Genomic DNA, 22,406 nt, shown 5'->3' on the forward strand with positions numbered 1-22,406 from the left:
ATGATACTCTTTCACCAAACAATACTGTTTTAATATTATTACAGTCTCGTAATAATATTAATATTACTATTAATATTTTAAATAATATTACAATCTACACGCTGCCTTGGCAAATAACGCGAGAATCGAGCCATAACAATATATTTGGCTTTCATCCCTCGAGAACAAAGTCAACAGGTGTGAGGCTGAAACATCCGACAGTGCATGGTTTATTTTGTAGGCCTACGCATCGAGATAATTCTCAATGAACACTGCCAGCACCCTCAGGAGCTGACTGTGAATGCCTCGCACAAAACAGTATTATTAGTATTAGATTGTGTATCCCTATTATTGTAGACATGTAATCTACGTGCAGCAACGGTAAGATTCGAGTCATTCACAATATATTTGGCTTTCATCTCTTGAGAAGAAAGTCAAAGGGCGCGAGGCTGAAACACCCGAACACACGGCTCTGTGTGCGTCGAGATATTTCTCAATGAACACAGCCAGCGCCCTCAGGAGCTGACTGTGCATGCCTCGCACCCACACAGAATCTTTATTGCAGAATAGACCGAATCTACGCGCTGCCTCGACAAACGCGAGATCCGAGTCACTATAGATTCTTTATTGAAATGCAGACCTTGAATCTACGCGCTAACTTGGCAGACGCAAGATCCCAGTCAAAGAATCTTTATTGCTGAGTAGACCCGTAATCTACACGCTGCCTCGGTAAATGCGAGATCCGAGCCACTAGATTCCATATTGCAATAATTTAGGACAATTCTTATGGGACAAACAACACCAAAGAGGACTGACAGTTTGACACAGAGCACTTGCATCTCATGTGTGCTGGCGTCCCTTTGCAGCTTCTGTCTATGTCTATACACTGGGAACCAATATCCAAAAGCAGTTGTTTATTGAAGAGTAATCCAAATCTCGTAGTCAGCCAAGCAAGGGTCAAAATCCAATTAAGCAGTCCAAAACAAGAAAAACAAAACACAAACAAACTTCAAAACAAACCTCAAGGATAGTGACATATAACAACGACTCTGTACACATACTAAAACTGACAGGGAATATATACACATCCCAAACAGGGTTAACACAGAACAGCTGGGAACAATGATAACGGGGAACAGCTGAGTGCAATGAACTGATGAGTGATAGTGACAGACAGAATGCTGGGAAATGCAGTTAAATGTGAAGGACACCGTGAGAACGAGAACCTAGTGATAAACAAGGGAAACACAACCAGACACTGTGACATAACAGCCCCTCTACGGAGCGCCTACCAGACGTTCCATCAAACCAGGGCGGGACAGGGAGGAAACATCAGGGCGGGACGGAAGGGACAGACCAGGGGGACGGACGGGAGGGACCGACCAGGGCGAGATGGGAGGGACAGACCAGGGCGGGACGGGAGGGACAAAATGTTTAGTTCTGGGAAAAACGGGCGAGACACAAAGTCCATCGGGTGGCCAGGACGAAACACAAAGTCCATCAGGGCGTCCAGGGCGGAGCAGACCCCTCGGGTCACCATGGCGGTGAAGACTCCTCGGGTGGCCAGGGCAGTGAAGACCCCTTGAGTGGCTAGGGCGATGAAGACCCCTCTGGCGGCCAGTGCGGAGCAGACCCTTCGGGTGGCCAGCGCGATGAACACCCCTCGGGTGGCCAGGGCGGTGAAGACCCTTCGGGTAGCCAGAGCGGTGCAGACCCCTCAGGTGGCCAGGGCGGTGCAGACCCCTTGGGTGGCCAGGGCAGTGAAGACCCTTTGGGTGGCCAGGGCGGTGCAGACCCTCGGGCGGCCAGGGAAAAGCAGCTCCCTCAGGAGCTGACACCGTCTCGGAAACAGGCACCGGCTCGGGACTAGACACCAGCTCGGGAACAGACACCGGCTCAGGAACAGACACCGGCTCGGGAACAGACACCAGAACTGCAACAGCCACAAAAACAGACACAAACACAGGAACAAACACTGGTTCCGGCGCTGGAACTGGCATTGGCTCTGTCTCCGGCTCTGAAACAGACACTGGCTCTGCCTCCGGCTCTGGAACAGGAACTGGCTCTGTCTCTGGCTCAGGAACAGGCACAGGCTCAGCCTCCGGCTCCGGCTCTGGAACAGCAGCCACTGACTCAGGAACTGTCGACACCGGTTCAGGAACAGCTATTAAAACAGAAGTGGTCACAAGGACAGACATAAACACAGACACAAACACTGGGTCCGGAACCGACATGGGTTCCAGCTCTGGCACAGGCATTGGCTCTGCCTCTGGCACAGGCATTGGCTCTGCCTCTGGAACAGGCATTGGCTCAGCCTCTGGAACAGGCATTGGCTCCGGCTCTGGAACAGCCGCAACTGACTCAGGAACTGTTGACACCAGTTCAGGAACAGCTATTAAAACAGAAACGGTCACAAGGACAGACACAAACACAGACACAAACACTGGGTCCGGAACCGACATGGGTTCCAGCTCTGAAACAGGCGTCAGCTCTGCCTCTGGAACAGGCGTCGGCTCTGCCTTTGGAACAGGCATCGGCTCTGCCTCTGGAACAGGCATTGGCTCTGCCTCAGGTACTGGAAGAGCAAAGACTGGCATCTGCAAGATCCGAGCCAGACGCTCCAGATAGTCCGTCACAACCTTGGCGGACAAAGGGGATCTCTGGCTCTGTCTCAGACTCGACAGACGGGAAGCGAACAGTCTCTTGCTGGGCAGACGGGACATGAACATGACGGGACTTGAGCAGTCTCTCGCTGGGCAGACGGGACGTGAGCAGTCTCTGACTGGGCAGACGGAACAGCTATTAAATTAACGGTCACAAGGACAGACACAAACACAGACACAAACACTGGGCCCGGAACCGACATGGGTTCCAGCTCTGAAACAGGCGTCGGCTCTTCCTCTGGAACAGGCGTCGGCTCTGCCTCTGGAACAGGCATCGGCTCTGCCTCTGGAACAGGCATTGGCTCTGCTACAGGTACTGGAAGAGCAAAGACTGGCATCTCCAAGATCCGAGCCAGACGCTCCAGATAGTCCGTCACAACCTTGGCGGACACGCCAAAGGGGATCTCTGGCTCTGTCTCAGACTCGACAGACGGGAAGCGAACAGTTTCTCGCTGGGCAGACGGGACGTGAACAGTCTCTCGCTGGGCAGACGGGACGTGAGCAGTCTCTCGCTAGGCAGACGGGACGTGAGCAGTCTCTCGCTGGGCAGACGGGACGTTAACCTTCTCTCGTTGGGCAGACTGGACGTGAGCAGTCTCTTGCTGGGCAGACGGGACGTGAGCAGTCTCTCGCTGGGAAGACGGGACGTGAGCAGTCTTTTGCTGGGCAGACGGGACGTGAGCAGTCTCTCGCTGGGCAGACGGGACGTGAGCAATCTCTGACTGGGCAGACGGGACGTTTCTCCTTCTCCGGACCGTTGGAACCGGAACCACCGGGACAGGGATCATCTCCCGACGACCTCCTCACTGTGGCCTCCACAGGTTCCACGAAACTTGACCAGCCGGGTCCCTTTAAAAAACTCCCTTCTCTCCCGCTCGACGGCTGGGCAGACGAGACGTGAGCAGTCTCTCGCTAGGCAGATGGGACGTGAGCAGTCTCTCGCTGGGCAGACAGGATGTGAGCAGTCTCTCGCTGGGCAGACGGGACGTGAGCAGTCTCTTGCTGGGCAGACGGGACGTGAACCGTCTCTCGCTAGGCAGACGGGACGTGAACCGTCTCTCACTGGGCAGACAGGACGTGAGCAGTCTTTCGCTGGGCAGACGGGACGTGAGCAGTCTCTCGCTGGGCAGACGGGATGTGTCTCCTTCTCCAGACCAAGGGAACCGGAACCACCGGGACAGGGATCATCTCCCGACGACCTCCTCACTGTGGCCTCCACGGGTTCCACGAAACTTGACCAGCCGGGTCCCTTTAAAAAACTCCCTTCTCTCACGCTCGACGGCTGGGGTAGGGACATTGAAAAACATACCGCTGGATATCAAAATGTGACGGAGTCGTTATGTCATGAACATACACCGGGAACTGATATCCAAAAGCAATTGTTTATTGAAAGGGTAATCCAAATCTCGTAGTCAGCCAAGCAAGGGTCAAAATCCAATAAAGCAGTCCAAAACAAGAAAAAACAAAACACAAACAAACTTCAAAACAAACCTCAAGGATGGTGACATATAACAACAACTCCGTACACATACCAAAACTGACAGGGAATATATTGCTGCGTCTCTAATTCGCATACTATCCGTCCTAAATAGTATTCGAGAATAGAATTAGTATGTCCCAAATCGTAGTATGTTGAAATGAGTGTTTCAAAGATACCCGGATGGTCTACTTTTTCGGGTCAGAATCCGAAGTGTAGATCGATGCACACTCTAACGGTTGATATTGCCCACAAACCATTGCGCGTTGGACGAGGATTCGGTTAGAACTACAAACACGAGTAAAAAGTGTTAAAAAACTACAGACACATAGTCGATACGGAGGACGCACGAGTCCCTGCGGTTGTGTAGAGAGGTTTAGATAAAGAGCTTTGAGTGATTAATTATCAGTATCTAACCTGACGAAAATGAATTTATTCAATGTTGTCCACATTATATTGCATTTGCAGCAGCATTGTGAACTTTTGTAAAGACACGTTTAGCCATTTCGTTTTAAATGCATCATTATATTCAAATTGCAAACACGAGGAGAGCATGAAAGACCCACAACTGGCAGATGAACGTGCTCTCAGAAACGGTAGAAGATAAAATTAGATAGAATGGAGGATTTTAACTGTGACAAGATGATTGACAGGGCAGTTTACGGTGACAGGATGCACGCAGCACGGGACAGATTTGTCCGTTAAAGATGACGTGATAGTATGTCCCAAAGCTTGCCTACTCTTTTGCTACACACTCAAAAGTATGTACTGTTATAGTGTTAGTTAAATAAATACATGGTTTGTTACAGTTATTTCACATGTATACGTAATGTGTTCTTATAAGCCAATCAGATGTTGTTGCGTCATTACGTAGGGATTAATTCACTGCTTGTTTACGTTTAGCGTCAGTATGCTCGCAGGCTCCGGTGCAGATGGTCGAACATAACCCATCGGCGCTGGACAAGAGCATAAAAACACAGTTGATGTAAAGTTGTGTCTGAATAAGTTAAGTAAAGTTCTTGAAACGGACTCTCTTTGTTGTGTGCTTCTCTTCACGCCTCCACGGACACTGTATCCAGCTTAACACGAGAAAACACAACAGTACTTTTTCCTCACAAAAAGAGTACATACTTTTAGGGCGTAGTATAAGTAAGCGAATTGGGACGCAGCATATATCTCAAACAGGGCTAACACCGAACAGCTGGGAACGGGGAACAGCTGAGTGCAATGAACTGATGAGTGATAGTGACAGAAAGAATGCTGGGAAATGTAGTTAAATGTGAAGGACACCGTGAGAACAAGGACCTCTAGTGACAAACAAGGTAAACACAACCAGATACTGTGACAGTCATTACGTCATGACGCAACACCAATCGGAGATTGGCTTAGTTTCATTCATACTTCAGAGGGGCTACGCTGAGGGGCGTTTCCCCAAAGTGTCATTCAATGCAGTTTAAGTTCCCTCGAAAAGGAACAAATATTTTGGTTGTTTAAATAAAAGTAATCACAAAAGCACCCAAAGTAAAAAAAAATAAATAAAAAATACTGAGAGTCAACAATGCAGCAAAATCTGATATAAATCAGCTTAAGCAAATGTCTCATTTAAAGACTGTCACTGATGGATTCAGAAAACAATTGCTATTTTTAACAGACAATACATGTTTGACGATTACAAATATGGGTAACACTTTAAAATAATGGTCAGTAGTTAACAAGTAGCTATGCAGGAAGTAATAGGTAGTACTGCATTAACACCGAAGTTAATACTATTAACTAATATGGAAGCAATATTAACTAAGCATTAAGTAATAGGTAATTAGTACAAAGGTAGTTCCTTGGTAGGTATTTGATCGTTACTAAAGAAATATATCCTCATTGAGAACTACTTGTGAACTAAGAATTAATAACCAATTAATTACTAATCACAAAAGTAACATGTCTAAAAAGTGAACAATTGTGGGGGTTTTACTCTTAACGTGGTCATAACATTTCAGAAGCACATGCCTCAAATGGGTTCTTTGTGGAAACCAGTTTATGAAGTTTATATATCCTCCCAAATACATTAGCTAGGTTGAGATTGTGACCACTACTCTTGTCAGGATGGACGCATGTTCTCTGTTTATTTAAAACTTAAACATAAAATAATCCTAATAAAGACAGTTTTTAAAAATAAACCTTAAATAATTATGAAGTGATGCTGACACTCTCATGATTGGATTAGTTCACTATTATGAGCTCTATTGAATGTCAGTCACATATATCTCAGACTCCAAAGACCTATAACTTTATGTTACAGTAGCTGCCTGAGGAGGACTTCTCTTTAGGACATGAATATAAACATTGATGTTCACTTGTCAAAAACAATTTGTATCTTTAATGAAGAAATTGGCAGCATTTATGTTACGATAAGCAGAAAAACCACATCTTCCAGATTACAGTGTTTGTTAGAATATTAGTGCCTCACAGAACCTGTACAGTATGTGTCAAATATAAAATTAAATTACTTGTATCATTTGTGAAAAACATGTTAACTCCTCACTAACTACTTAAGCGTTACCTTGTTATCCCGCAGGAACTACTAGTGATGTGGCCCATTATTTTAAAGTGAAAAACATGTTAACTCCTAACTAACTACTAACTAACTACAAGCGTTTAACGCTTGTAGTTAGTTAGGAGTTAACATGTTTTTCACTTTAAAATAATGGGCCACATCACTAGTAGTTCCTGCAGGATAACAAGGTAACGCTTAAGTAGTTAGTGAGGAGTTAACATGTTTTTCACAAATGATACAAGTAATTTAATTTTATATTTGACACATACTGTACAGGTTCTGTGAGGCACTAATATTATAACAAACACTGTAATCTGGAAGATGTGGTTTTGCGCTTATCGTAACATAAATGCAGCCAATTTCTTCATTAAAGATGCTAATTGTTTTTGACAAGTGAACATCAATGTTTATTTTCATGTCCTAAAGAGAAGTCCTCCTCAGGCAGCTACTGTAGCCTAACATAAAGTTATAGGTCTTTGGAGTCTGAGATATACTGTATGTGACTGACATTCAATAGAGCTCACAATAGTGAACTAATCCAATCATGAGAGTGTGTCAGCATCACTTCATAATTATTTAAGGTTTATTTTTAAAAACTGTCTTTATTAGGATTATTTTATGTTTAAGTTTTAAATAAACAGAGAACATGCGTCCATCCTGGCAAGAGTAGTGGTCACAATCTCAACCTAGCTAATGTATTTGGGAGGATATATAAACTTCATAAACTGGTTTCCACAAAGAACCCATTTGAGGCACGTGCTTCTGAAATGTTATGACCACGTTAAGAGTATAAAACCCCCACAATTGTTCACTTTTTAGACATGTTACTTTTGTGATTAGTAATTAATTGGTTATTATTTCTTAGTTCACAAGTAGTTCTCAATGAGGATATATTTCTTTAGTAACAATCAAATACCTACCAAGGAACTACCTTTGTACTAATTACCTATTACTTAATGCTTAGTTAATATTGCTTCCATATTAGTTAATAATATTAACTTAGGTGTTAATGCAGTACTACCTATTACTTCCTGCATAGCTACTTGTTAACTACTGACCATTATTTTAAAGTGTTACCCAAATATGTTTACTAAATCTCCACAGTGACTTGCATTCATGCAGCTTTACAATTAAGTCTTCTTAGAAGCAGTTTGGTGTAAATCATGAAGATTAATCAACTGAATCAAAATCCAAATCATTCTGAAAATATAATCTAATGAAAGAGAATATAAATAGACACGTGCAACAGCATAGCTAAGAAATAAACTGGCTCTGCCACACTGATTCTAATTAGCCATTTCTGGATTAAGCTAATGCTAATGATATTTACAAAATATTAGTGAAGCTAAATGTGACTAACTGGAAAAAAGTTGCTTTTTGATCGTAATCTAGTTTTGCTTCTGGGGCTTCTTTGGACAAATGGTAACCCAACACTGTATCAAAACTGTTTAACATACAAAAGTAACAAATGTCCAAAAATCAATAATGATTTACAATATGCAGCATAGCAATGCTAAAACAATTAATATGGCAATATTTTTTTCATGACATATGAGTTCATGATGTCACTCAACCTCTCCATATTAAAATTTGTCTAATTTGACTAGATTTTTTTTTACCAAGAATCACATAAATTTGCAGCAAAACAAAATAGGATAATCATAATGTTGATAAAAGTAAAATGATTTGATGTGTTACATCAACTATCCTTAAACAGATTTTAAAATAGTGGAAAAGCTTCAGGTGTTTGGGATCATTGAGGATTTTTAGTAATGTCATATATAGCCCTTGCCTCTCCTCTTTTTAGCGCTGTGCTTGTTGTGTTCTTTCTTCTGGTTTGTATTTCCACAGCATCTTTCGAATTTATGAATGAACCGCTCGTTATAAAATCGTCCCGTCTACTGACATTTGACACATACACACAGAGCTAACTCTACAATAAGCAAAGCCTCTTCACCAGGTAATTGCTGTTCGACAACAATGCCACAGAAATATATAGGGCTACCACAAAAAATGGTAAAAGACAAAAGAGTTCAAAGACAAAATTCTAAAGATTCTCTGTGAAAGAACTCATTAAACTAGTAAAACACTTATCTGAGTTTAAATATCTAGTATCTATACTGCAGAAAATATCTTTGGGTTTTTGTCATTATTGTATTTTGCTTTTTCCAGCTGTAGATGCGATTGATTGACAGTTACTACAGTGACAGCAGCAGTGGTTGAGGAGACGGGATCACCATGCAGTCACTTTTCGTCGTCAAGAAAGAAATGGGACTGAGAGACAGACTCCCAGCACTAGACAGCCTGCCACTGACAGCTTTCAGACCCACAATGACACATGATCGAAACCTATAGATGACAGAAAGATAGAGAAATACATTCTAATGCTGAGGAGGGAGCTGGTTGTGTAAGTGCTAGATAGACTCAGTATAACAGAGAAATTGAACAATGAAGCTACAGTACAACGAACAGACGAGCCGATTCTTAACAATAAACAGAATCTGAATGTAGCCTGTGGGTTTGAGACGTTCTGTGTTTATCTCTCTCATCTCCCTCTTTCTCTGTATCATCTCGCTTTTACTTTCTCCCCGTGTTGCTGCGGTAGCTAATGTGGGTGGGAGTGGTTGGAAATTGAGAGCAGGCAGGTAAATAGGCACCTGGGGTCCTCATGCCGGTAGCAAAACATTGTAGCTAGCTGCTACTGGGTCGGAGTGCAGTAGTATTGCGGGGTGCGGTGTTTAGCGCAAGGGATTGCGAGTGACGACCAACAGTGCTATGGTTTGTGTTTATGCTCCCGAAACATGCTGGAATGCCAAGATTGATGAACACAGATGAGCGTTTTGTGACCCTGGTGAGATTGTGAAGCTGCAAACACTGTCTGCCCATACGATCGCTAGCCGGCCGGCAGAAGCTACAGCCAGTCCATTGTCGGCTGCTGTTCTCTTTGAATGTGCAGGTGCTGCTTGTTAGACATTATGTTTGATACTGTTGTTTTTCTTTTCTTTTCTTTTTTTTCTTTTCCACTAGCCGGTGGGTTGTAAGAGACTTGTGTTGGTGAAACAAAGTGTGACCACCGGCTAGTGTTATTTTTCCTTTTTCTTATTTGTTGTTGGTGTCTTCCCCTTCCCCAGTAATAGTCTTGGGGTGGATCTACATGAAGTGTAGATCGATGCACACTCTAACGGCTGATATTCCCCACAACCCTTTGTGCGTTGAACGAGGATTCGGTTAGAACTACAAACACGAGTAAAAAGTGTTAAAAAACTACAGACACGGAGGACGCACGAGTCCCGCGGTTTTGTTGAGAGGTTTAGATAAAGAGGTTTGAGTGATTAATTAACACTATCTGACCTGACGAAAATTAATTTATTCAATGTTCTCCACATTATATTGCATCTGCAGCAGCATTGTGAACTTTTGTAAGGATACGTTTAGCCATTACTTTTTAAATGCATCACTATATTCAAATTGCAAAACACGAGGAAAGTATACACATGAAAGACCCATGACTGGCAGATTAACCTGCTTCGATACGGTAGGAAATCAAATTAGATTGAATGGAGGATTTTAACTGAGATTAAAAAAATACCCAATTTCTCTCCAAAACGGTACCAATTAGTTTTTTGATAAATGAGAATCACTAATATTATCAGATAACCTCAACTAATGCACTGAAAAAGGCTGAGGTAGTGAGCTAACACTAATTACACACTTTAATTCCATGCTATTAAATATGTTACAATTTAAACGTAAATGCAAATTGTTCTAGAAGAGTGGCATCATACCTTACATTTTACACGGCTACATTTACTCACATTGTGCTGATAATATAATTTGTAAGGAAAATTGTACATCTAAATAGGGAAGTTATATCCAGGAAATTTTTACAAAAGAAAGAAACAAACAAACAAACACACTTTGTCACTTTCTTTGAAGTCTCGGCGAAGCTGTTTTATCAGCAGCATCCACAAACAAAAAAACAAAAGTTGCAGTGCACAGATAGTGACGCACGTCTCTCTATATTGTGATTGTGAAGTAAATGGGAGCGGGAAACCGCATTATGAACTCGTCACGCAATACCCCCAACCTCAGACCAAATTACTAGGCCATGTAGACAGGCCAGCCTATATAAATATCATATTAAGCAGAAATATGAAATGTACCTTATAGCATATTAGAGGAAGACTCTGAAATCTGGATTGAATTGATGTGTGAAGAATGTACTTCCACAGCAGTCACGAGTAACAGCAGGAATAGGCGGTTAAAGTTTTCTATGCTTAATTTGATTTGATGACAGTCACGAGACCGATTACTCGATCCAATCACGTTGATGGATAAAAATAAAATTAAATTAAAACAAGCATGTAACGAGTAACGACCACAAACAGAAGGAAAATAGCGGAGAAAAAGTACCGATACATCACTTAAAATGTACTCAAGTAAAAGTAAAATTACACAATTTTAAACTTACTCAAAAAAGTACAATTTCTGAAAAAAACTACTTAATTACAGTAACGTGAGTATTTGTAATTCGTTACTTTACACCCCTGGTGACAGGATGCACACAGCACGTGACAGAGCCGTCCGCTAAATATGACGTGATGGTATGTCCCAAAGCTTGCCTACTTTTTAGCTACACACTCAAAAGTATGTACTTTTTCTTCACAAAAAGAGTACATACTTTTAGGGCGTAATATAAGTAAGCGAATTGGGACGCAGTGACTGTCTATCCTAACAAGCTGAGGATCTGAATCAGGTGTGTTAAATAAGGGAGACATACACAATATGCAGAGCAGTGGGTCGTGAGGACTGGAGTTGAGAACCCCTGCTATAGTTGCCTGTGAGTCATTGCTAAATATTACCTGTTAGTATCTTGTCGTGTTCTGTGAAGATCCTATTAGTGTATTTGCTGTTAGTTAGCGTCTAGTCTTCTGTCCAAGTCTTAGTCTATTTAATCATCCTCTGCCTTGTCTTTTTAACCTCATTGTGGGCATTATTTTCCCTTTTTTGTCTGCAAGTAAATTGTGTATTCAGTGTACTCTGTCTGCACCTGAGTTTCCCTTCCTCAACGTCATAAAAGAATGAACCGACCAATAAAGAACCCAGCAGACAGTATGTTCTCCCAGCTCCGGCTACAGCCGGAACAGTGGTGGTTGTCGGCTCCCACCGACGGAGAGAGAGTCAACGGTCCTGTCACGCCCCAGGGTGAGTGGATCCTGAAGAATTATGCCAGACTCTGGGATCATTTCTCCCAGGAGGATCCGCAGGCTTCCACCACCTCGTCACCACCTGCCAGGCTGCCAGTGATCCCGGAGGGTCACGTTTTAGCTGTTGTTACGCAGGGGAAACAGGCTCACTCCACTTCGGCTCCCGACGCGTCATCTGCACCCGCAAGTCTCCGTGGCAAACGAGAAAGACGGCTGTCTTGGGAGTCTACTTCGGAGTCCTCCTCCACTGAGACCAAACTTCCTGCTGTGCTTCCCCAACCGGTCATAAGCCTGGCTATGTCCTCTGCTCCGTGACCAAGGAAGAAGAGGAAGAAGGGAGCCTCTTGTCCTCTGTCTCCCCCTGAGCCCGCTCCAGCAGGCGCCGTCCCTGAGCCCGCTCCAGCAGGCGCCGTCCCTGAGCCCGCTACAGCCGAAGGTTTTGTTCCTGAGTCTACAGTCGTGAGTGCTGCAGAGAGGGAAGCAGGTGATTCAGCTGCTGAGGCTGTTTTACGCTCAGTTTCAGCTAATCAAGATATGCTGGTCATTATTGCTGCAAAAACCCTGTCCGAGTACTTGTCACATCTTGTCAAAATCCTAGAAGTCCCTGTCACGTCTTGTCAAAATCCTAGAAGTCCCTGTTAGTCCTGTCTTGTCCCCAGACCCCGTGCCTAGAGCTGCAGAGAGTGCTGCTCCCGAGTCGGCGTCAGAGAGATCGCTGTTCCTGAGTCTGTGTTAGAGAGTGCGGTTTCCAAGTCTACTGCAGAGAACGATGTGTCCGAGTCTGCTATGGAGAGCACTGGTTCTGAAGCTGCTTCTGAGAGCCTAGCATTGCCTCTCACCACTCCCCGGCCGCCTGCAACATCCCCAGTCATGTGTCCTGTTGTGTCCCCTGCTGTTCCCCCGGTCTTGTTTCCTGTTTCTTCACCCTCTGTGCCCCTTTGCGTTTCCCCGGTCACCCCTGTCACCACATCACCCCGGGCTGTCTTCCCTAAGCCTGTGCCTAACGTCCCAAAAGCCCAAAACCCCCAGTCCACCCATCCACCCTGGACTATCCCCCATGAACTCTCTTGTTCCTCCCCCCCCCCCCCCTCTCATGTTTGATATTTTTATTGTTGCATCCCAACCCTGTTGTCGTGTTTTCGTGTATGCCTTTATTGTCTAGTCTTATGTCCAAGTCTTAGTCTATTTAGTCATCCTCTGCCTTGTCTTGTTTACCCCATCGTGGGCATTATTTTCCCCTTTTTTGTCTGCACCTGGGTTCTCCTTCCTCAACGTCATAACAAGGGCAGTGAAAGACAGAAGTGACGTTGTATGGGGATGGGAGAAACTCACCCAAATCAGCGTGGGTTAAACATTATATACATATGTGTCTTGCCATTATTGGGCAAACAGGTCTGATTTGTCATTACTATAATTAGTCTCAAAAATGTGGGTAAATGAGTAATCTAGATTTAGGCCTACATTTTTTTTTCACTTCTGCATGGACACCTCAATGATTTCCCTCATGTGTTCATATATTTCCTTGTTATAATGTATGATTTGCAAAAATAAAAACTGCTGCATGCATGTTGAGAGAATCAAAGTGTATGCAAACTGCAAAATACTCCTCCTTTTTGCGCCCAGGCAGGGAGCTCAAGTTAATTCATCCAGCAGCCATATCACCCTGTAGCCCAAGACTGGTTGCCCATTAAAGCTAAGCAGGGCTGAGCCTAGTTAGTACCTGGATGGGAGACTTTCTGAGAAAGCCAGGTTGCTGCTGGAAGAGGTGTTAGTGAGGCCAGCAGGGGGTGCTCACCCTGTGGTCTGTGTGGGTTCTAACGCCCCAGTAAAGTGATGGGGACAATATGCTGTCAAAAGAGCACCATCCCTTGGATGAGACGTTAAACCGAGGTCCTGACTCTTTGTGGTCATAAAAAATCCCAGGATGTCTTTCGAAAGAGTAGGGGTGTAACCCCGGCATCCTGGCCAAATTTGCCCAGTAGCCTCTGTCCATCATGGCCTCCTAATCATCCCCATATACACCAATTGGCTTCATCACTGTCTCCTCTCCACCAGTAAGCTGGTGTGTGGTGAGCGTTCTGGCGCAATATGGGTGCCGTCGCATCATCCAGGTGGATGCTGCACATTGGTGGTGGTTGAGGAGACCCCCCCCCCCCCCCTCTATGTGAAGCGCTTCGAGTGTCCAGAAAAGCGCTATATAAATGTAACAAATTATTATTATTAATTAATTTCCTAGTTTACCGACGTCCGTCTGTGGAGGGAAAAGCCGGCTTTGCGCGAGTGCAAAATAGGAACGATAAATGTGTCAATGTACAAAGTCATTTGCGTCAGGTGCAAGATGCCCATGTCATGATCTCTGTAATTGCAAACAAAGGTTTTTGTACCAAATATTAAGTTCTGCTTTTACTTATGAAATACTTATGTCATGCAATAAAATGCAAATAATTTACTCAAAAATCATACAATATGATTTTCTGGATTTTCTCACAGTTGAAGAGTAGCTATGATAGACATTACAGACTTCTACATGCTTTGTAAGTGGGAAAACCTGCAAAATCATCTGTTTATCCAATACTTGTTTTCCCCACTGTATATAAAGTTCACCCACCATATTTTTTTTTATCAGTTTCAGTGTTAGATGCTGTGCACAACCCTCTCTCCTTTTTAAAAGAATCTGCTCCAAACCATGAGCAGTCTACCTACATCCCGTTGTAAGTACACAGCAACACATTTTTGTAAACAAGATAAAAGCATCTACGAAATTCATAAAGGTAAATGAATACATCATGCAGTAAAATAGAAAGCAAGCACACACACACACACACACACACACACACTGTCTCTCTCTGTTAATTGCACTGAGAGTTATGGGCTGTATTGATGAGGTCTAATCACGGCTGTCAATGATATTTATGAGCTCAGCATCACAAACGTGCTGGTCAGATTAAAGCCTCATTAATAAAGTCCATCTGGCAAGTATTAAACAGTTCATCTCACTCCAACAGGAAGAATGCTTAGACCACATTATAATTCATTAATACAGCAACAACCAGTGTGTGTGTGTGTGTGTGTGTGTGTGTGTGTGTGTGTGTGTGTGTGTGTGTGTGTGTGAATGAATTCCGGCTGGGTGAATCCCAGTAATTAAAACATAAATTGGGCCTATTGAGGGAGAAGGTGAATTTACAGACCCAAAGACGCAACACCCCAAATAATCACTCAATTTCTGCATTGAAAACACAGATGAAATCAAAATCAGTGAGGGTCCAAAAGGCAAATAACCTGATCTGAATGACAGGGAATGTAGCACAATCTGAGACACACATGCAACTCATTTAAAGTCCCCCTCCGATCATATTTTCTAGCTATTTTTAAACATTCCCAGTGGTCTTTAAATTATGATTATGCCATTTTTAGCCAAAATCACAAAACCTGTACCGTTTTCTGGGACTTCACTTCAGCAGAGCGGCAGTAGCTCATTAGCAATTCGCCTCTGGGTTGTGGGCGGAGCCGTTGGCACGGAGACGACCCTCCCCCTTCCCGTTGCTGAGAGCTCTTTCTCTCCCGCTAGCTTACACTTACAAATTATAAGCAACTCAAATGTTGTATTACTTTATTAGTTGTTGGGTCTTAAATTCAGGCTATTGCTGTCTGATTCTGTTAGTTCACCTCACCTCCTGATCCGAGACATTCTTTCCTTTGCACCTTCATTTTTATCAGGTTTGTTCTCCTCCTCTTGTGTCTCGATACGTTAGCTGTCAACTCGTCAGTGTCTAACTCTGATATGTGCTGTCTACTGGGCCGTGCCGTGTGTGATACAGCAGGACCGGAACGAGTAATGATTAGTTCATATTTGGTGTCTCGAGTTCGGGTTCGGCCGGGTCCGAGTCTTTCGTTCTTCCTCTCAGTCCCAAAGAGACTATGCTGTCAGTACCAAAAATGATTAGTTCATCTCTCGAGTTTTCGGGTTTGAGTCGTTCTTTTGTCACTTGAGCGCTGGTATCTCGCATGAAATACAACATTAGATTTGTATTATTGACTGCATCTGGATGTACATTGTTTCATATTTATAGTCATTAACATTATCTGAAAAATAAAAGTTCCATATTGTCCCTGTCCGTCTCTTTTTTATATTGTGCATCTGTGGTGTGTTTTATCAAGGCATTCGCATCATCAATTACATTGACGACTGGCTCATTCTGGCACAGTCATTACAAATGGCAGTTCAACATCGAGAAGTTGTTCTGATACATCCAAGGTGCTTAAGGTTAAGACTCAATGTCAAAAGAGTTCATTAATTCCTCAACAGAGAACTACTTTTCTGGGGGTAGTGTGGGATTCAGTCACGATGCGGGCACAGTTGTCTCCTGCTCGTGTACTCTCCATCTTGACTACAGTAAGGAGTCTCAGGCTAGGCCAGGCCATCACTGTCAAACACTTCCAAAGGGTTATGGGCCTCATGGTGGCATTGTCCACCCCTTCCACACAGTCAAAGTAATGTGCAGATGCCTTCGTTCTTTGGTAATGTGGAAGAAACCAGGGTTCCTGTCCCTAGGCCCTGTGTTGGGGGCACCATGTCAGAGAAAAGTTCTAATCACAGATGCGTCCCTGGCACAGGCTGGGGTGCGGTTATGGAAGGCCGCTACACCAGAAGGCACTTCTGGGGTTGGATGCCATGGTACAGATGTGGCCGAGACAACGTCTGAACGCATTTCCCCTGATCGCTCTGCTCCCAGGGGTTCTAGAGAGGGAGGGTCCGGCAGTATGGGATCAGCTTGCTCCTAGTAGCCCCGTACTGGGCGGACCGAGTGTGGTTTTCTGACATTATGGTTCTTCTAGCAGGCCTTCCGTGGCAAGTTCCGATCAGGAGGGACCTTCTTTCTCAGGCCGAGGGCACAATATTTCACCCTCAGCCAGAGCTATGAGCTATGGAAACTGTGGGTTTGGCCCCTGAGGGGGACCAACAGTTAAATTCTGGTGTTTCAACTGAGGTTGTTGAGACCATCCTAAACTCTAGAGCTCCCTCCACGAGGAAACTGTATGCATTAAAATGGAATGTTTTCAAGTTATGGTGCAGAGAACTTCAGGTGGACCCAGTTAACTGCCCAGTGGCTTCAGTGCAGGAGTTCCTCCAGATTCGATTCTCTGACATGCTCTCCCCGTCTACGCTTAAGGTCTATGTGGCGGCCATAGCTGCCTTCCACATGCCTTTAGGGGTGGACACTTTGGGGAGACACCCACTAATTGTGCGTTTCCTTCTTGGAGTCAGGAGGATGAGGCCTCTCATCCAGTCCAGGGTCCCCACGTGGGACTTGGCAGTGGTTTTCAAGGGGTTATCCCTGGCACTCTTCGAACCTTTGGATGAAGTGTCAGAGAAATGTAAAAATAGTAGAGGACCTGCAGGCTTTATCTGTCACTCTTTCTTGCCTCGAATTCGCTCCTGGTATAGTAAAGGCTATTCTCCACCCTAGACATGGTTATGTGCCTAAAGTACCATCAAATGTGGCACAGTCTATTATTCTGCAGGCCTTCCTTCCATGTGTCGGATGAGCAAGCTAAGTTAAATTTATTGTGCCCGATCCGAGCCCTTGAAGTTTATGTGTGAAGAACCTTAGGCTGGAGGAAGTCGGACCAGCTGCTTGTGTGCTTTGGGTCTCCTAAGAGGGGTTTCAAAACAAACTATAAGCAGATGGATAGTGGATACAATCTAAGCACTAAGAGTGGCACTAAGAGCCCACTCTGCGGCTTCCTCTAAGGCTCTGTTGGCAGGAGTTTCCCTTCAGGAGATCTGTGATGCCTCAGGATGGGCCTCCCCTCACACTTTCATAAAAAACTACAGTCTGGATCTACACTCTACAGCGGTTTCACAGGTTCTCTCGTCTTGAGTGTGCCAGTTTGATTCACATCAGGTCGTATCTCTCAGTGTGGCGCAGTGGACATTTCGTTCCCCAATGTGTCGATTTCCGACGCAGCAAGAGTTCCCTCGAAAGGGAATGTCTCGGGTTACGACTGTAACCCTCGTTCCCTGAGAAGGGAACGAAACGTTGCGTCCCTCACTTGCTTCAGCCAATCAGAAGCTGACGCTACTTTGTTCTGGCGTCCCTTTATAGCTTCCGCTTACCGTCACATGCGACGTCACGGCTGACGTCATGACGCAACACCAATCGAAATTGGACTAGTTTCATTCAGGCTTCAGACGCGTCACGCTAAGAGCGTTCCCAATGTGTCGATTTCCGATGCAGCGTTTCGTTCCCTTCTCAGGGAATGAGGGTTACAGTTGTAAAGCATATCATTTGCATATCATAATTAATAATTGATAATTAATAATTATTCATACAGATTTGAATCAGACTGGTCTTACATATTAATAAATCTCCCATTTAGGGATGCTTATTTAAATTTTACTTGTATGCATACATGTGCGTCTCTGCAATTAACCACAAATTAATTGTAATCAATTACACAGACCACGTTTTACAAGACAAGTAAAATTAATTAGCTCAATTAAGTTATAGAGTTTGTGAAAACGAATTCTGTGGCCACAAGAATTCGCCTTCCTGCTCCATAAACAAATACCCTTCTAGGTATGTTTAGTTAAAGCGCGCAGCTTCTTGGACGACATTTCATTGACTAGTATTATGAGCAAGACAATTATTCAGTCAAAATGAGCATAATTGTATTTAATAAAGCAACTGCTTAAGCATTTACTAAGTTACAATTATACATGTATTTACAAACATTAAAACACAAACTAAGACGACGCAGGTAGTTTAGACAATGGGTATGCGTAAGTGAGTTGGAGCGAGAGAGAGGGTGAGAGAGAGTGAGTTGGAGAGAAAGGGAGAGTTACATTCACCAAAACAGTCAGTTAACCTTTCTGAACACCACAAAAACACTTTCTTAATGCTTCTTAGAAGCTCTAAAAGAAGGTATACTTGCAGAGCATTGGTCTGTGTGAGTTGTGGGCTCGTTGCTCGGCCCGTTCGGGCCGCGTGTTTTCCATAGACGTAATGATTTTATACTGTACAAAATGTATATCCCCTACACCAACCCTACCTCTAAACCTACCCATCACAGAAACCTTTCTGCATTTTTTACTTTTTAAAACACTTTGATATTTATACTGTTTTTCTCATGGGGACAACAAAATGTCCCCAATTGGTCAAGATTTGCTGGTACTACTATCCTTTTGGGCACATTTGCTCCCCATAACGTAGGGAATACCAAGTACACGCACACACTGTAAGCTGTGTGAAGAATGAGCTGATCTTTCTTTGAGTTAATGGATCGTGCTGTAGGTGTATAAAACAGTTCAGTTTGTCTTTGTTTGTTTCCTCAGAGTTTGTATTAATGAAGTGCCGGCATATTTGTGGAGATGCTCCCAGCATGCTCTGCTCGTGCTAGCAGAGCTGATGGGAGTGGGCGGGCATTCATCACTGTCAGTCACAGCTCAGTGACGGTTCTGATTGGATGGTCAAGATTTAGTGAGAACAAAAGCTCAGCACAATGAATTCACAATTGGCAAACTAGACAATGTGTGTGTGTGTGTGTGTGTGTAAGAAGTTTTTGCTGCTGAAGTGCTACACCTGCACAATGTCAGCAGATCAGCCCATAGTAGAACACGCTTACACATGCACACATGCATAGAAGAGACTGCTTTACCTCTGAAAGTCCTGGTGAAGATCCTGAGGACTGAGGAGCTGAAAAACAAAAGCACACAAATGTGAGGCTTGTGAAATCGGTTTCCCCTTTGCTCACCCTATCAGTTTAATCTCAGGAATCAGTCAGTGGAGGGAATGAGGAAATACGCCACCGTAAAGTTCATCATGCCATCAACGTGCAAACCATTCGTTTGGCGAGTAATTGAACTTCTGGTGTCTGAAAGGTCAGAGATTATTGGACAGCTGACAATCTGGGAAAAGACGTATATTCATTTAAAGAGAAAGAAGAATATTTCTTGGAGTTTAAATAAGACTGATCGTTCCATGATGCATAACTTGTGTGATCTGCAGTTTTTTCGGCTGCCAGTTTAAATGCTCACAGTTGGCTGTCAATGTGTTTATAGTTCATCAGTTGGAAAAGAAAATCGTTATGAAAGTAATTCCAATCATATTTCTCTGTGCCACTATTTTTATAGTTGCGATGTGGACTCTAATTTTTCATCAGTCTAAACATAAAAGAATAGCAAAGTCATTGTTACAAAAGGTTCCTTCTAAATAATTCTATTTCAAATAAATGCTGTTCTTTTTAACTTTCTATTCATCAAAGAATCCTGAAAATGATCACGGTTTCCACAAAAATATTAATTAGCACAACTGTTTTATACATTGATAATAATAATAGGTGTTTCTTGAGCAGCAAATCAGCATATTAGAATGATTGGAGGGATTTAAATTGTAATAATTGTTATAATATTTAAATTGTAATTCAAAAATACTGTATTTTTGATCTAATAAATGCAGTCTTTGTGACAATTCATTCATACACATCTTTAAAATCGTATTGACACTAAACTTTATAACAGGGGTGTATAATCCAGAAGAATAGTACAAACAAATTCAGATCCAAGGGCTCAAACATGTTTTAATGGCATGTGTTATCATAAAACGAAAGTATTTAATTTCTCTTTATAAATTAAATATCCATTACTTAAAATAAAATAAATTAAAATAAGTACTACTGTTTCTTTCTGTATGTGTGCCTGTCTATTTTTCATGATTTAAAAGATCTCTTCAGTTTAGTGTGATTATTAGCATAAAATAAAATCGTGAAAAATAACACACAGGTCAGCAAATCAATTCAACCGAATACATTTCAGCTCTGAATATAATTGTCTATCAAATACATAAACTCTATTCACCCCAACATACCAAAAGTCATGAACTTTCTGTTCATGTCAAACCAACACACTTAACTCAATTCAACTCAACCTGACATACCTGTAGCAAAATTCAATTGGAATGAACTCAAATCAAGATCTCAACCTAGCTTCACCTAACTGAATTCAACACAACTCAACTCAACCTATCCAACATAACTCATCTGAATTCAGTCCAATTAATCCCAACCCAACTTGACATGATTCAGTTCAGTCTACAGAGTAAATAAAAATATTAATGTGTAACAAAACAATCTTTCTACTTCAACATCTCACATTTAATGTGTTACTGTAATATTTGTGAAACTTACTAGTAATTTTTATAATTTTTATATTTTTTTTATAGTAATAGTTATAATTGTTTAATTAAATTAAATCCTTCCCCATCAGTGTGTGTGTGTGTGTGTGTGTGTGTGTGTGTGTGTGTGTGTGTGTGTGTTTGGCAGATGGTCGACTTCAGTTTGTTTTTGTTTTTCTACATGTGAATGTAGAAAAATCATGTGAAACATCAGCTGCCTGTCCGTCCAATTCGAAACTGATGGCAAACCCATTAGACAATCAAAACACAGAATGTAAGGACTGGTTTTGGCTTATCTGAGTTACACGCCAGATTATCTGAGATACACGCCAGATTAATGCCTGCTCACACTCGTCATACAGTGTAATATTTTTCCTAGCATGCATCTCATATGAGAAGCAGCAGTGAGTGTCATTGTAATGATGAGTTGAACAGCAGGTGAGGTTTTCTGATTGGCTGCAGGGCCGCTGTCATTGTCCCCTGGGTCCTCATTAAACTCTAAAAACGGTTCATTCGCTGGATTCCTCAAAACACTCTCAATTGGTTCTGGTGTCCCATGAGGCTTTGGAACCAGTTAAAGTCCATTATGCTCATGTAGGCAAACATCCAGAAGCATTCAAACCAGCAGAAGGGCTGAGAGCAGAGGACATTGCAGAAAGGCAGCTTAGGTGACCTTAAGGAAAATCTACTTTTTGCTACTACTGTGTATAATTGCAGAAAAAAAAAAAATATATATATATTGTAAGGGAAATTTTAAACTAAATATTAATCTAACCATGGTTTATTAGTTGACCTCATTTATCTGCTGAATCTCTGAGACAATGTACTAAGACATTCTGTACTTCAGATGAATGTATGTATGTCAAACACCTGATTGTGTGTATAAATATCAAATATGAGAAATGGAACCAGACAGATGACTGAGTTCGAACCTGACATCTATGAAGTAATCATTTAAACAAAGTCTCCTCTACCTAGTAACAGAAGAGGCAATGAATGAAGAACCAATCATATTATCTTTCATAATATCTTTTCATTTGATGTATCTTTTCTTTTTGAACATATGCTTGTGTGTTTTATAAACATAGATGTTTTCTTTTATACAATAGATGTGCCTTTTCAGAAAATGCTGTGTCAGGGAAATTGCAAACAGGACAGACAGGCCAGGTCAAAAGGACATAAAATTCTGCCCGGTAACAAAGACTAACTTAGGGTGCGTTAGGTACAAGACAAAGTGCGAGACGTGTGAGGGAACTGAAACTATAAGTAAGAAGAGGAGGGGGTACATTTTGGAGGGTGACCTTTTGTATATAAACTCTGTAAAATGGTAAGCTCTTTGCCCTTCTCATATCAGAC

General features: G+C 42.8%; 1 protein-coding gene across 1 annotated transcript in view; it reads right to left on the bottom strand.

The window, feature by feature from the left end:
* ptprda (protein tyrosine phosphatase receptor type Da) overlaps positions 1 to 22,406 on the bottom strand; it is a 945,911-nt gene that overhangs the window by 289,574 nt on the left and 633,931 nt on the right. The window contains exon 4 of the mRNA XM_089127357.1: positions 19,537 to 19,574. The gene's annotated coding sequence lies outside the window, so the exon portion shown is untranslated. The remainder of the gene's footprint in view (positions 1 to 19,536; positions 19,575 to 22,406) is intronic.

This window comes from Pimephales promelas, chromosome 1 (genome assembly GCF_988280905.1).
Source record: "Pimephales promelas chromosome 1, fPimPro1.hap1.1, whole genome shotgun sequence".
Lineage (NCBI taxonomy): Eukaryota > Metazoa > Chordata > Actinopteri > Cypriniformes > Leuciscidae > Pimephales > Pimephales promelas.